Source organism: Dipteris shenzhenensis, chromosome 31 (assembly GCF_047967505.1).
Source record: "Dipteris shenzhenensis isolate YYH24624 ecotype China chromosome 31, Dip_SZ_1.0, whole genome shotgun sequence".
In the NCBI taxonomy this organism is placed as follows: domain Eukaryota; kingdom Viridiplantae; phylum Streptophyta; class Polypodiopsida; order Gleicheniales; family Dipteridaceae; genus Dipteris; species Dipteris shenzhenensis.
Genome location: NC_141626.1, coordinates 30,194,735 through 30,208,614, shown reverse-complemented (window position 1 = coordinate 30,208,614; position 13,880 = coordinate 30,194,735). Strand labels below are relative to the sequence as shown.

The window sequence follows — 13,880 nt, the reverse complement described above, 5'->3', positions numbered from 1 at the left end:
ATTGCTGGCTATACAACTCCCTCCCCTACCTCGTGATCACCTGGAGACCCGAATTTTGCTTCTCTTTCTCCCTTTGCTGACGATTTCTTGCTACTGCCCCTTGTCTTGATTTTTTGCTCCCCCTCTTGAGGTGTTCTAGCTGGACATCATCTACCTAGGAGCTGGCTCGATGTCCTTTGGGGTTGATTTGAATCTATTTGCTGTTGTCTTCCAACTCCTTTGGGGCTGAAGGGGCACTGTTGGGGCTTGGACAAAGGATAGGTCCGAGGCCAGAGATCTCCCCTCTTCTATGGACAACGGGTACAATGATTTCAACCTTCATTTTTGAAGCTCTTTGTCGCTTTCTTGTGGTTTGAATTTCTCTCTTGGCTAAATTGGGCTGTGAATAGACACCCAGACACGGAGGGTGAGCCTAGATTGGTGCTAGAGTGACAGTGTTGTGAGTTTCATCCTACCTTGAGGTCACTTGTGCATTTTGGGATCTTGTGCATTTTGGGGTTTGTGTTGTTGTATTGTCGCTTGAGAGGTTGAACATTGGATTGTGGTACTACCAAACACTCTTTAGAAAGTTGGATAACTTGTGGAATGCATTGTCATCTTTCATTTGGTCACAGACACTAGGGAATGCCTTACCCTTGCCTTGGCAATTGGATGCTAGTTTGTCCTTGAAATTGGATGCCTATTGAAGCTAGGAATTAGGTGGGACTACAGAACTGCCAATGAAGCAAAGTGCAAGGGTGAGCCCTTGTTGTAAAATCATATTCCATAAATAGAAGAAATAAATAAATACCAAAAGGGGCACCAAAGCATTTGGGACCAATTTGTGTCTCTTGTGTATGGTTTATAAGCAAGGGCACTCAAGCCTCCCTTCCATTGTTAAAGTTTATTTCTTAGAATTTTTGAAGCTTTAATAATAAAACTATCACTTCCAATGCCTTCTTGCTTGCAATAAGCTTCCCAGTAGGTGGATTTAACTACTGAAAGTAGTTGAAAGTGATGCATTGTGACTGTGATTACTGTGGATGTCAAGTTAGTTATGGATTACTATGGGCGTCAATGCATACCTAGCCATCTATATCCAGTGCCCAATCATCAACGTCAAATCTATCAATTCATGCATGAATATGCATCTGTGTTCTCTTGTTCGGCCATATTGACATGGATGATTATCACGATATTTCAACTCAAAGAGGAAATTCAAAAGTTATGAGACATGGTCAATTTAAAGGATCAAAACAGGCAAATTCACAATGTTCTTTGAAAACACCCCTCTTTTTCCCTACGATATTCAGTTGAGAAAATAAAGGACAAAATGTTGATCATGTTGAAACTCGGTTGAAACAATGGACAAGTCATTTCGACTTGTATAACTTCACCAACCAGTGTTGCTTGACCACCGGTCAAGGAGGGAAATCCCATACTTGGTCAAGGGATTCGACAGTTTAACCACTCACAATGAACGATTTCTATCAAGCGCTTTAGAATATAGTTTACTGAAGGAGAAGATTTGATCAGGTCAATAAACCTGCAAGCTTGCAATGAATTCACAGCAACTGGATCGTTATGTCCGACAATCCTCGTATGGCTCCTCTTACTATCCGATATATATTCAAGACCTCCATGAAGCTTATCAAGATGGGATCTTTGAAAGATGTGAGACACTTCACAAAGATTTATGATAATAATGTCATTGCAGCCACCTGCAAAAAACACAAATCCTCCAAGAAGTGGGAAAACCACAGATTTAACAAAAAGAAGAGAGTTTTGCACTATGTTTAGGCCTCGTTGAAGCAATCAAGTTCAAAAGAGAAGAATGACCATGCAAAATTAGCTAGAGCTCAAAAGAGGGTTTGTGTTTCAGTTGTATGCAGATTGGCTTCTTGGAATAAGCATCATCCAATGAAGACAAACGAGACCACATAATGGAAGTAAAAGGTGATTCCATAATTTCCTATGCTGAGATTTTCCAATTAGAGTCTGTGCAGCATCGTAACTATAAAGTTAGTGAGTATTTTTTTTGTCCTAATGATCTTATCAAGCACAGGGTCGTAAATCCTCATGTAGAGGAAGAGCAGTATAGAATTTCTTTTGGGGCAACCCAGAGGGTGACAAGGCCAAGGCCCAAGATGTTAACATCCTTTTATCCATGCTTGACTCATAATTTTATTAAAAACAACTCGTGCAAGCACAGGCAATCCCAACCACATCTAATGATCATCCCTGGAGAGTATAAAAGGTGCCAAGAGAGCGACAAATTTGGAAACAGTGTCAAACAGAATAATGCCATGAGAACACAAGTTAAAGACAGATATGGAGAAGTACACTTAAGTAGGCAGCCAAAGGATCATGGAAAAAAACGACAAATCACAATACAGAAAGCACCCTCTGTGCACCTCACACTTGCAACAATGTATGGTATCGAAATGTGGACTCAAGACTACTTCTATTGCTACTCTTTCACTTCTCAAAGTGAGCTTCAATGGCTTGCTAGACTAAGGGCCCAAGGCGCCTATTCATGGAAGGTGGGGGGTGAGGGCCCCTAATATATTGGTCAACTCAGCCCAAACAAGGGCCAGCTTGTAGACTAGGGCTGCCCATGATAGGTGGGCTACCCATCTGCCAACTATATCATGGGCCTTTCCTAGACGACTTGCTTTAGGGCCCACTCACCCATCAACTGTGTACTACTTGACAAGCTCTAGACCTAGAAAAGGCCCTTGAACCTTGCTTTTCAATCCCTTCTCTTGGGCCACCCAGACCATGTGGGTGCTGTCCGTGCAACAAGTTATAGCCCTACCCATATGGCAGCCAAAGATGATGCCTAGATGGCACCCCCTCGCACTACCCACATGGCCTTTAGATCAGACCATGGAGCGGTGCTCTCCTAACCCATAAATGGTGCATGTGCCTTGCTCCCATGTCCTCTTCATTATTTTGCTCCTTGTTATGCCAACACCACCTCTACATGACCCATTTTGAGCCCACACTTATTACTCCATCCGCCCCGTAAAAGAGCTTTCTAAAGCAAGACAAAGGCATCCTCAAACTTAGGTCCAATCACCCACACCTCTAGCTACTACTCTACATCATCTATGAACAGCCAGAGCCATCACAAAACATTGGCACAATCCTCACACTGCATAGGTTACGACATTATAGTTAACATAAACATAAGATTGGAGTGTGAGGTGGTTGTCAATAGTAACCAAAGCCTCAGCTCAAAATTACAACTAGATGTTTGATCTGGGGGGGGCTTTAGGGCGGTACTCGGCTTGTTGCAATCGCAAATGTGAGGGAGAATCGCATTCCTTCTGTGCATTATTGTTAATTTTTGCTGCATGCTGGGGCAAGTTGTTTGTTCAAGTGGAGGCTAGAACTTCCAAGTAGACAAAATGAAAATTGTCATTATAGAGGTATTTGGATCCTTCTACATGTTGGCCAAGAAAGTTTTGGTCTCGGACTCTACAGAGATGGTGCTGTTGACAAAGATAGTTGACTTGAAGGACTTTTCACGATGGTTCAATTACATGATTTTGGAGAGGTTTGTGGTAGAGTGGGAGGGGCCACTAGAAGAGGATCGTTTACTGATTACCTTGATGGACGTAGGATCCAAACATGAGTGGAGGTAGTTCCATTGCCAGTGATGTAGTTTTAGAGTTTCTCAAAGGATTTTGGGTGGTAAGGATCTTTGTGGAGAAGTCGTAGGGATCTCTTTGCATATGTTTATTTGTTTACGGTTGCAAACAGTGTCAAATATTGGACAAGTTGAAACAAACTCTTGATGCTTCGTTCTTAGCAAGATCTAGACTGTTCCTAGTTTGTGATGGGGACAAGTACATGGCTATCAAAAAAGTTGAGGGTGGGTTGCTTGTCAGTGATGTTCACAAGGTGGTGACTCATTGGATGGACTTGACAATGGTACGTAGCAATTGGTAGGTTTGTGACGACATGGGAAACCATAAGGGATCCACAGTAATTTAGACATTAACCAGAAGACCCATTTCACATCAATGTCTTGTCATAATGTACAATGGCCAAGGTCTAGGGATGAATCTAGGCCTAGGCAACAAGAAAGGGATGCATAAAGAAATCCCAAATACAGATACTAAGGTCCAAGAGCAGATACATAGCATCCAAATCAGTCCCAAGCGGGAGCATTGGGTTCAAGGTTGGAATCTAGAGAGCTCCATCTGAGAAAGAATCTCATCAAGTAAAGGGAGCACTACTCCTTTCCTATGGCTATGGTGAACTACAAGAGACTAACATGGGTATCCAAGCATCTAGATGATTCAAGGAAGCTTGCAAACTCAAAATTTGGAAAACATGCCTTAAGTTTGGTTTTCATCTAGTCTGCAATAGTAACTACAAGACTAAGATGTTTGTGTGAAGAGTAGTTGATGGAATGGAACCTAGATCGTTATCAAGGTGCTTGATGCAAGTGATGCAAAAGTGCCTAAGCATGGATGGCACAACAAAGAACGCCAACATGTTGTCAACGTAGTATTCAGTAACTTTTGATGCGGATTGGAATATTGGAGTTAATCAAATCACCTTCACAACTCTAAAGCTTCCACACACAAGGTTGTGTTAGAGATGACATATCCTATATCATAGAGTGAGGGCCTTGGTTGTGGGTCTATCCAGCCCATGAGAGGTTGAGTGACGGCCTTGCTTGTGCGCCTAGGAGAGAGAGAGAGCGGGATAGCTATGGGGGCTTCTCAATCTAGGGCTGTTACAGAGGAGTATGCAACTGCTTTCACCCGTCCCATGCTAGTACCATGCCATGCTGTTGCCAAGTCTGCCGCATACCATACTAGAGGGGTACGGGGATGCTTTGCTTGTCCATGGGCTCATTCTGTGGCTGCCACCAGGCTGCCTTGATGGCGCCTAGGTTGTACCTTGTTTGGGAGGTCAACTAGGCCCACAACCCTTGTCACTTGACCCGGCAAAAAGTCGGGTAGACCCTAGACCTTTGTCATCCTGTTTCAACAACATGTATCCACTTGCTTGGTAATATTTCTTTTTGTTTTTCAATAGTATGCTTATTAAGAAATAAAATGTTTTTCTACTGTTCAGTTACGATCAATGGGGACTAGGTCTAGCATTTGAGGGTGGACCCCCTTGCTTGGAGTTATGGGCATTAGTGACCCACAAGAGTAATGGCCTCTCTTTCAGAGGGACATCTGGAAACCACACCCCACCTAAGTACCCAAACATGACCAATCAAATGCATAGATTGCATACTGACCTAGGAACCATTCAAGAGAATGTTCCCTGAGCTTTGGGTGTAGGCCTGGCAGCATACTAAGAGTAATGGAGATACAAGATAAGATGACAAACAAATGAGCTCAGTACAAATTCACTTATGCTACGGTTCGAGCAACCATTCAAAAGGCACAAGAGAAACAAAGGGCAGCTACAAATAAAAGACGGAGGGCATTTGCAGTGAAAGAAGGCCAATGAGTCTTATTGAAATTTGAGAAACCCGGTTAAAAACCAAAGTGGGCAAAAAGCGCATCTACTTCAAGCTATCCTTTCAATATTATGATCCTTTTCAAGTGTTGCAAGTAATAAATGATGTCTCACTCCGATTGAGACTTCCAGAGCATTGGAAGATCCACGATGTCTTCCACGTAAGCTTGGTGAAACCCTTCATTGGGAAACCATCTCAAGAGCCCACACTGGACGATGCACTTAAAGTAGAGGACATTGAGATCTTGTTCATCCCAAAGCAGATTATTATGCATAACTTCACTACGAGACGTCGAGGCATGACTCGCAAGATGTACCTTTTGAAGTTCAGAGGACTCCCATCCACCGATGCCCAATGGGTGGACAGAGCTACATTTCAAGAGTGTCCTGAAATTATGGATGCTTATGAGAAGCATTTCAGTTCAGGACAACCGAATGAAAGACGGAGGGAATGTCATCATGCTTCAACAACATGTATCCACTTGCTTGGTAATATTTTTTTGTTTTTCAATAGTATGCTTATTAAGAAATAAAATGTTTTCCTATTGTTCAATTACGGTCAATGGGGACTAGGTCTAGCATTTGAGGGTGGACCCCCTTGCTTTGGGTTTAGTGACCCACAAGAGTGATGGTCTCTCTTTGAGAGGGACATTTGGAAACCACACCCCACCTGAGTACCCAAATATGGGACCAATCAAATGCACAGATTGCATACTGACCTAGAAACCATTCAAGAGAATGTTCCTTGATCTTTGGGTGTGGGCCTGGCAGCATGCCAAGAGTAATGGAGATACAAGATAAGACGACAACAAATGAGCTCAGTATGGCTCAATTATGCCCTTAGAGTACGTCAGTAGATAGTCCAAGCTGTTAGGAACCCGTGGGTGCGATCAGAATTGAATTCTGACAACTTTGAAATTTTAGAGTTTTTGGGAGTGACGTGGCAAACTGCCACATGGAATCTGAGCTGGTAGGTCAGTCCACCTGTCCCACACATGTGGCAACATGCATGGCAGGTGGCAAGGCATGTAAGCCAAGTGTCTGGCCTCAAATCTTGTAGATTTGGGGCAAGTTGTGGGCTATCCTCTTTGGGACTGCAGCCCACCAAAAATCTGGGACAAGTGTCCACCTTCCACTCTGGACCTAGGGGGGACTGAGCCTATAAAAGAAGGCCTCTCCCCTTCATTCCCTACATGAAAAATTCGTCACTTTTCTTCTCTCTCCTTTTGGTTGATGCAGCAGAACCTCTCCAGCTCCTTGGGTGCAGCCAGCTTATCCCCAGGACACTCTCACCTCAGCAACACTTTCTCTCTCTACAGCAGCACACTCTCTCCACAATTCCAGCCCCTCCTCTCCAGAAATCTGCCCCCTCTCAGCTCTTCTGGAACAGCAGCAGCATCCTCTCTCCTTCTCTTAGCGTGGAGCAACCAGTCCCTTTCTCTCTCCTGCTGCAGTCTTTCTGTCTCTACTGCAAAATTTCTCTCTCTACTGTTCCAGCCCCTTCCCCTTGCAAAAATCTGCCTTTCTCTACACCTCTGGAATAGCAGCAACTCCTCTCTTACATCCCCTCCCTTGGGATCAGCATTGGCACTCTCTCTCTACAGCTATCACTCCATAAAGGCTCTCTCTCTCTAGCCTACGAGTAGTTTTTCTGAGCTGTTCTCATTCTAGCCCCATTTCCACACTCTCCTCACCCAAGGGAGCTTCAGAGGCATCAAGGACTTCATCTACAAAAGGGTCAAGTCACGAAGGGAGTCTGTATTGTCAAGTTTATCTCATTTACAGCACTATTTCATGTTGTTTCTACTATCTTTCTAGAAATTGGTGCTTGCCTCTAATGTTGAATATAAGTGGTGATGTTGCACGCTTCTTCCTTGTGGATTGGGCAAGCCAAGAGTTGAAACCTGAGCTTGGAGTTCCTCCTTTCTGTTGTCTACCTTGTACATATGCTCTTGAGTCTTGTATCTAGGTCCTAGGCTTTCACTGAGTTCATTAGTTTGGAAGGTGCATTGCACCTCGGTCTTGTATCTCCATTTTCCAGAATAAAGTGAGCCGTCTTGGCCCCTGAATCATATTGCAATTTCCAATGATGTCACTTTGTGTTTAAGCTGTATAAGTCTTAAATCAACTTAATTGCAATCTCTTAAGTTCAAGTATATGTGATTGGTAACTCGCAATCATTTCATTCAAACGCCTCTGCAAAATCCCTTGTCTGAATTGATAAAAAGCACCGAGTAGTTTACAACCTTGGAATAGAGGTTTTCCCCCAATAGTGGAGGGGTTTTCTCCTCAGATCTTTTTGCAATCTCGCTTGTTTTTTCTCTGCTTTCTAGTTCAGTCTTGTAAGTAGCTCTCTCTCTCTCTCTCTCTCTCTCTCTCTCTCTCTCTCTCTCTCAGCCTCCCCCTCCCTCATCGCTCGCAACCTCCCCCTCATCGCCGCTCAGCCTTCCCCCTCCCTCGTCACTCAGCCTTCCCCCTCCCTCGCCGCTCAGCCCCCTCCCTCGCCGCTCAGCCCCCTCCCCCTCCCTCGTCGCTCAGCTCCCTCCCCCTCACCGCCGCTCAGCCCCCTCCCTTGTCGCTCAGCCTCCCCCTCCCTCGTCGCTCAGCCTCCTCCCTCGCCGCTCAACCCCCTCCCCCTCCCTCGTCGCTCAACCCCCTCCCCCTCCCTCGTCACTCACCCTCCCCCTCCCTCGTCGCTCAGCCCCCCCTCTCCTATAGCTCTACTCTGCCCCCCTCCCCCTCCCTCGCCGCTCAGCCCCCTCCCTCGCCGCTCAGCCCCCTCCCCCTCTCTCGTCGCTCAGCTCCCTCCCCCTCACCGCCGCTCAGCCCCCTCCCTTGTCGCTCAGCCTCCCCCTCCCTCGTCGCTCATCCTCCTCCCTCGCCGCTCAACCCCCTCCTCCTCCCTCGTCGCTCAACCCCCTCCCCCTCCCTCGTCACTCACCCTCCCCCTCCCTCGTCGCTCAGCCCCCCCTCTCCTATAGCTCTACTCTGCCCCCCTTCTGTAGCTCTATTCTCCCCCCCCCTCCCCCCCTAGCTCCACTCTACTCCCCCCCCTCCCGCAACCTCTACACCACCCCCCCTGCCGTAGCCTCTTCCCCACACCCTCCCACAGCCTTCCCGTGGTCTGAGGACCCTTGTCTGCTGCAAGCCTTGGCTTGCCACTCGCCTTGCACAGGCCTGCGCACCCCTACAGCAATGCTGAACAAGATCTGCCTCCCCTGGAAATCGTGCACTTGAACAAGTCCTACAATGGCCCACAAACCCAAACAGTCTCCGAAGCCAATTGTGGGAGAGATCACAAAGCGCATCTCCAGGAGTGGATTAGCAATTGACAGCCAACCAGCCCTGAAAACATCGAGTGCAATGGACACTAATGCAGTTCTTTCTCCCGTAGCCATCATCTCTACTCCAATCACTGCCCCCCCCACCACTGTACCACTCAGCCTGCCCCCCACAGGAGAGGGTCACAGTCCCTCACCCCCCACACAGCTCCCTTCTGTCTCCACCACTCTTATGTCCCCCCTTTCCCTCACCCAGCAGCCTTTCTCCACTCCTCTGCCATATACAGCTAGCCTATTGCCCACGCCCCCACAGCCATACGCCATGTCCCAGTTCGCACCCCCCGGGTCCCACCTGAGACGATAGATTACATCTTTACGGAGCTACATCGACTACGGGATCATACTGTAGCACAAGACCACCTTATTCAGAGCATGTGCCAGGAGATCACTCACCTCCGTCAGGAGGTTGTCTCTCTCACTGCTACAGTCACAGCGGCCCCGCGCACTACACCAGAGGTAGAGGAGCGGATCGCTACTATCCAGACTGCTATTGCGGAGACTACCAGATGGGTGGACGTTGCGAGACGGGCACCCAAAGCAGCAGTCTCAGCCACCATCGCCGAGCAAGAACAGAGGGCCAGTAAGGCTCTCAACATCCGAGTACGAGGTATCACCCGCGCAGATTCACTCACCCCCTTAGCGGACGCGACTGCTTTTATGACCTCTACCCTCGGCCTCGTCGAGCATGGGATCGAGCATGCATGGCGCACAGGACGGGACCCAACACGCCCACAGCCACTCATCATCCGATTCAGGGATACTCAGGCTCGACTTGCAGCACTCAGGCAGCGTGCTACACTACGGGACCACCCTACTATCTTCATGGATGAGGATCTCACACCTATGCAAGTGGAAGAGCGGCGCACCCTGCTTCAACAACGAGATGTAGCCCATCAGGAGGGGAAGTGGGCTGTCGTCCGAGATGGCCACTTGTTAGTTGGCCCTCGCCGTCGAGCCCCACCAGGTACTCCAGACACGATAGCAGACTCCCCCCCTGAATAGGGAGACATGGTCTATGAGACTCAGACTCAGCACCCTTGGCATGCACCGTATGGAACTGTAATGGTACCCTATGGTCTGACCCTGGGAACTTCTCAGAGTCATACACTGGACGCGACATCGTTTTCTATACAGAGACACATGAGAGCCCCGAGCGCCCTCTCCCCTTGGTCAGTGGCTATACCTGGGAGTCAGTATTCCGTGAGGTGACCAACTATACTGGGGGGGTCCGAGGGTCAGGCGGAGTTGCAGTACTCCTTCGCTCAGTGCTCACGAGCTTGACATCTGCGGTTAGACGGGATGTCCATGCCCGTTACCTATGGCTCCGATTCCGACGCCCCTCCACACGCGACCTCTTTATTGCAGTCTGCTACTTTCCTCCTGAGACGTCACATTTCGCACGAATGCTTCGCGAGGATACGGGGGTATCCCCCTATCTAGATCTCTACTCAGACATTGTGGAGTTCTCCAGACGCGGAGAGGTCCTCCTAGTTGGGGATTTCAACGCAAGGACAGGTGCACGTCAGACATCACTCCTGGACTTCCACTCAGATCCGGTCCTATTATTTGAGATGGACACAGAGGACTCGGGCTTCCCTCGCTCCTCGGCTGACAGTCGCGCTCCCGTTATTAGGTATGGGCAGGCTCTTTTGGACCTTGGACGTATACATGATCTGGTCATCTACAATGGACTAGATCGGTGGCCTGCCTCCTCTGGTTTCACATGTTTCCCACATGGCGGAGGAGCCAGTGTCGTCAACTATATTCTGGGATCCCCTGCTTTAGCCCCACAGATCACTGACTTCCGCACTGCACCCTTACCCCCAGGAGCCGATCACACTTACCTTTTCTTTCATATACTTGCGCCCCGAGCCCCTCCCAACCACACCCCGCACTACACTACCTATCATGATATACACTTCGATCATAACCTCTCACCTGATTACTCAGCCCACCTAGCCTCCCTCCTCAGACACATAGGCACCATACCCTCCCTAGATCACCGAGCCACCCTTATCACCCACTCCCTTCACAATGCAACCCGCCACATCTTTCCCTCCACTACCCGGTCCACCCGCCCTCCACCCGCTGGCTCCACCCCTTGCAACAGATGGTATGATGACGAGTGCAAAGCATTACGCCGCACACTCCGACTCACGACCCAGCGAAACGCTAGGGCCAACCCACGTCTCACCAGGGATTATCGTCGAAGAAGCTAGCCTTCCTGCGCTAGAATAAGGATGCGCTAATGAACATTCTGTTTAGTAGCAACTCCAAGGATTTCTGGAGGAAATTCCTAGAACGCCGATCCCCCCCCTCACGAACACTTCCCTTTGGCACACCTACGCACGCACTCTATGATATCCCTGATCAACCTCCTCCCGACCTCTCAGCCACCCCCCGCCCCAATTCTTGTATCCTCTTCACAACCCAAGGAGCCACCCACGCAGCGCATAAGCTTCATAACAGTCGAGCTAAGGATCATGAGGGCCTATGCACAGAGTTTGTTGCCTATGGCATCAAAACTCTAGCCCCCATCCTGGCAACGCTGTTCAATGAAGCTGTCTGCCACGGGTTCCCCAGAGCCTGGACCCTGAACACTATCACACCCATCCACAAAGCAGGAGATCCCATGGATCCACGGAATTACAGGATCATCATGGTTGGACATGTTATGTCCAAGATCTATGCATAAGTGTTAGATGGCGAGGTCAGTGCTCGCGCAGAGATACATGGGCTCAGGGCATCCGGACAGGCCGGCTTCAGGACGGATCACTCGACTTACGATCACATTTTTACACTTAGAGGGATCATTAAGGAGGCCAGACACAAGAGACAGAGAGTATATTGTTGCTTTGTGGATTTCCGCAAGGCATTCGACACCGTTCCCCCCGCCCGACTCATCAGACGTCTGCAGGAGTTAGGCTACGACTCAGCAATTATCTGCGCAGTAGTAGTCTCTATGAGCGGGTGACAGGGCAGGTCAGGATTGGCACCAGCTGGACCCCAGAGATCACGAGCACTATCAGAGTCAAACAAGGATGTCCCTTGTCACCGACTCTATTTGGCCTCTACATCGACGAGCTCGAGACCACCATCAGGACACTCGGAGGTGTAGGCTGCTCTCTTGCGGAGACTGCCATCCAGATTCTCCTATACGCAGACGATGTAGTACTACTATCCTCTTCTGCTACCAGTCTTCAGCGACACTTGGATGGACTTCAGGTCTTCTGTGATACACATGACTTGAAGGTCAACCTTGGGAAAACCAAGGTGATGATCTTCAACACTTCCAGACCCGCTATGCACTGAGAGCAATTCCTCTTCATCGGCGACCTTGTTGAGATAGTTGACTCCTACACATACTTGGGCGTTGTCTTCTCAGGCCCGATCTTCACGATGTGCCCGACCATGCAGGCCAGGATCAGTCGAGGATACGCCGCTCTTGCCAGGCTGGAGCGACAGTGCTACTACACATACTTGGGCGTTGTCTTCTCAGGCCCGATCTTCACGATGTGCCCGACCGTGCAGGCCAGGATCAGTCGGGGATACGCCGCTCTTGCCAGGCTGGAGCGACAGTGCTACCACTCCCACTTCCAAGACCCGCGGACCAAGTCTCTCCTTTTTTATTCTTTGGTCCGCCCAGCAGGCATGTACGGTAGCCCTTGGTGGGGAGTCGACCTTTCAGACACAGAGTGGGCTCGAGTTGAGCGCCTACAGATATTGATGTTTGCTCGGATGATCCGTAGCAAACCATCGGTACCACACCAGATCATTCTAGCTGAGTTCAGCGCCTCACCCCTACAGCTTGATGCGGCTTTTCAGGGTATCACCTACCTCCACAGAGTCAAGGATTTTGGCTCCTCCGCTGACGGTCGCCTCCGCCTACCTTGGTTAGCCCTATCCTCCTCTATGGCCTTATCCGTTGATGGGGACCAGCATTGCTGGTATAGTCGTCTTTCCAGTTGGTTCACCCGACTGGGCCTCGACTTGGACCGATTGCCTCCTTTTCAGTACAGCCTCGACGCTCCACCATCTCCTCTCTCTCCCACTGACCAGGAGGTCAACCGGCTCATTCGGGCGGATCTGCTCCAGCTCCACACCTGGCAGACATGGTTTCTTCACTACACTCTTCCTGTGAAGCTCGACTTCTACCGCCTACACTGCCTCCAGATCTCACAGGAGGGCTTCATCACACCTCCGGGTTACACACAACTTCATCTACCACATGCACTCAAGATCTCCCTCGGTCAGTTTAGGGTCTCGTCACACCGATTACGGATCGAGAGTGGATGCGCAGAGGGTATCCCACGAGAGGACCGCCTTTGCCCACTTTGCGACTTACAGGAGATCGAGTCGGAGGAGCATTTTGCTTTCAGATGTCCTATCTATTATGCCATTCGAGGCGGATACCACTACCTCTTCCGCAACGGATTTGGCTCCCTCCCACACATGCTACAATTCCCGGATCAGCGGTGCCTAGCCGCTTTCTTACATGAGATGACCCGCCACCGAGATACTTCTCTTCGAGCACGACGACACGAGCAACACACACAACGTGAGGACACCCAACGGCCTATCACTGACTTCTTTCAGTCACAGGATACCTCTTCTCAGTCTAGCCAACGACGTGGACGTGAGCGACAGCCAGAGCCACGACAGCTGCGTCAGCGGACAGACTCACACATCCAAGTCCATCACATCTCGTCTCTTCTCTCGACCCGCCCCACTGGGGTTACCGTTGCTCTCATCCACGGGGCCACTCGCCGCCCCCGACGACCGAGCTCGACTAGGTCGCGTGACATCAAAGGCCAATCATCTATCGCAGAGTTTTTTCCGACTTCCCATTTGACGGCCCCTCTATTATTGTTCTCTGACGATCACCACCTGCACATGTATACTGTATCTCCCCCCTCTGCCCCATTTTTGGTGCCCCCCCCCTCCTCCTCCTCCTTTGTATCATCTGGAGGTAGACACATATTTTTTGTATCATAACTAGACACATAGTCCTTCATAACCTCTTTTTTGTAGAAACGGTTGGTTGGCCCGTTTTGAGACCACCACCGT

General features: G+C 49.2%; 1 protein-coding gene across 1 annotated transcript in view; it reads right to left on the bottom strand.

The window, feature by feature from the left end:
* Nucleotides 1-1,245: 1,245 nt before the first annotated feature.
* The window catches only part of LOC147881323 (Transducin/WD40 repeat-like superfamily protein), a 28,725-nt gene continuing 16,090 nt past the window's right edge, over nucleotides 1,246-13,880 (bottom strand). Inside the window, exon 5 of the mRNA XM_087369842.1 lies at nucleotides 1,246-1,700. The gene's annotated coding sequence lies outside the window, so the exon portion shown is untranslated. The remainder of the gene's footprint in view (nucleotides 1,701-13,880) is intronic.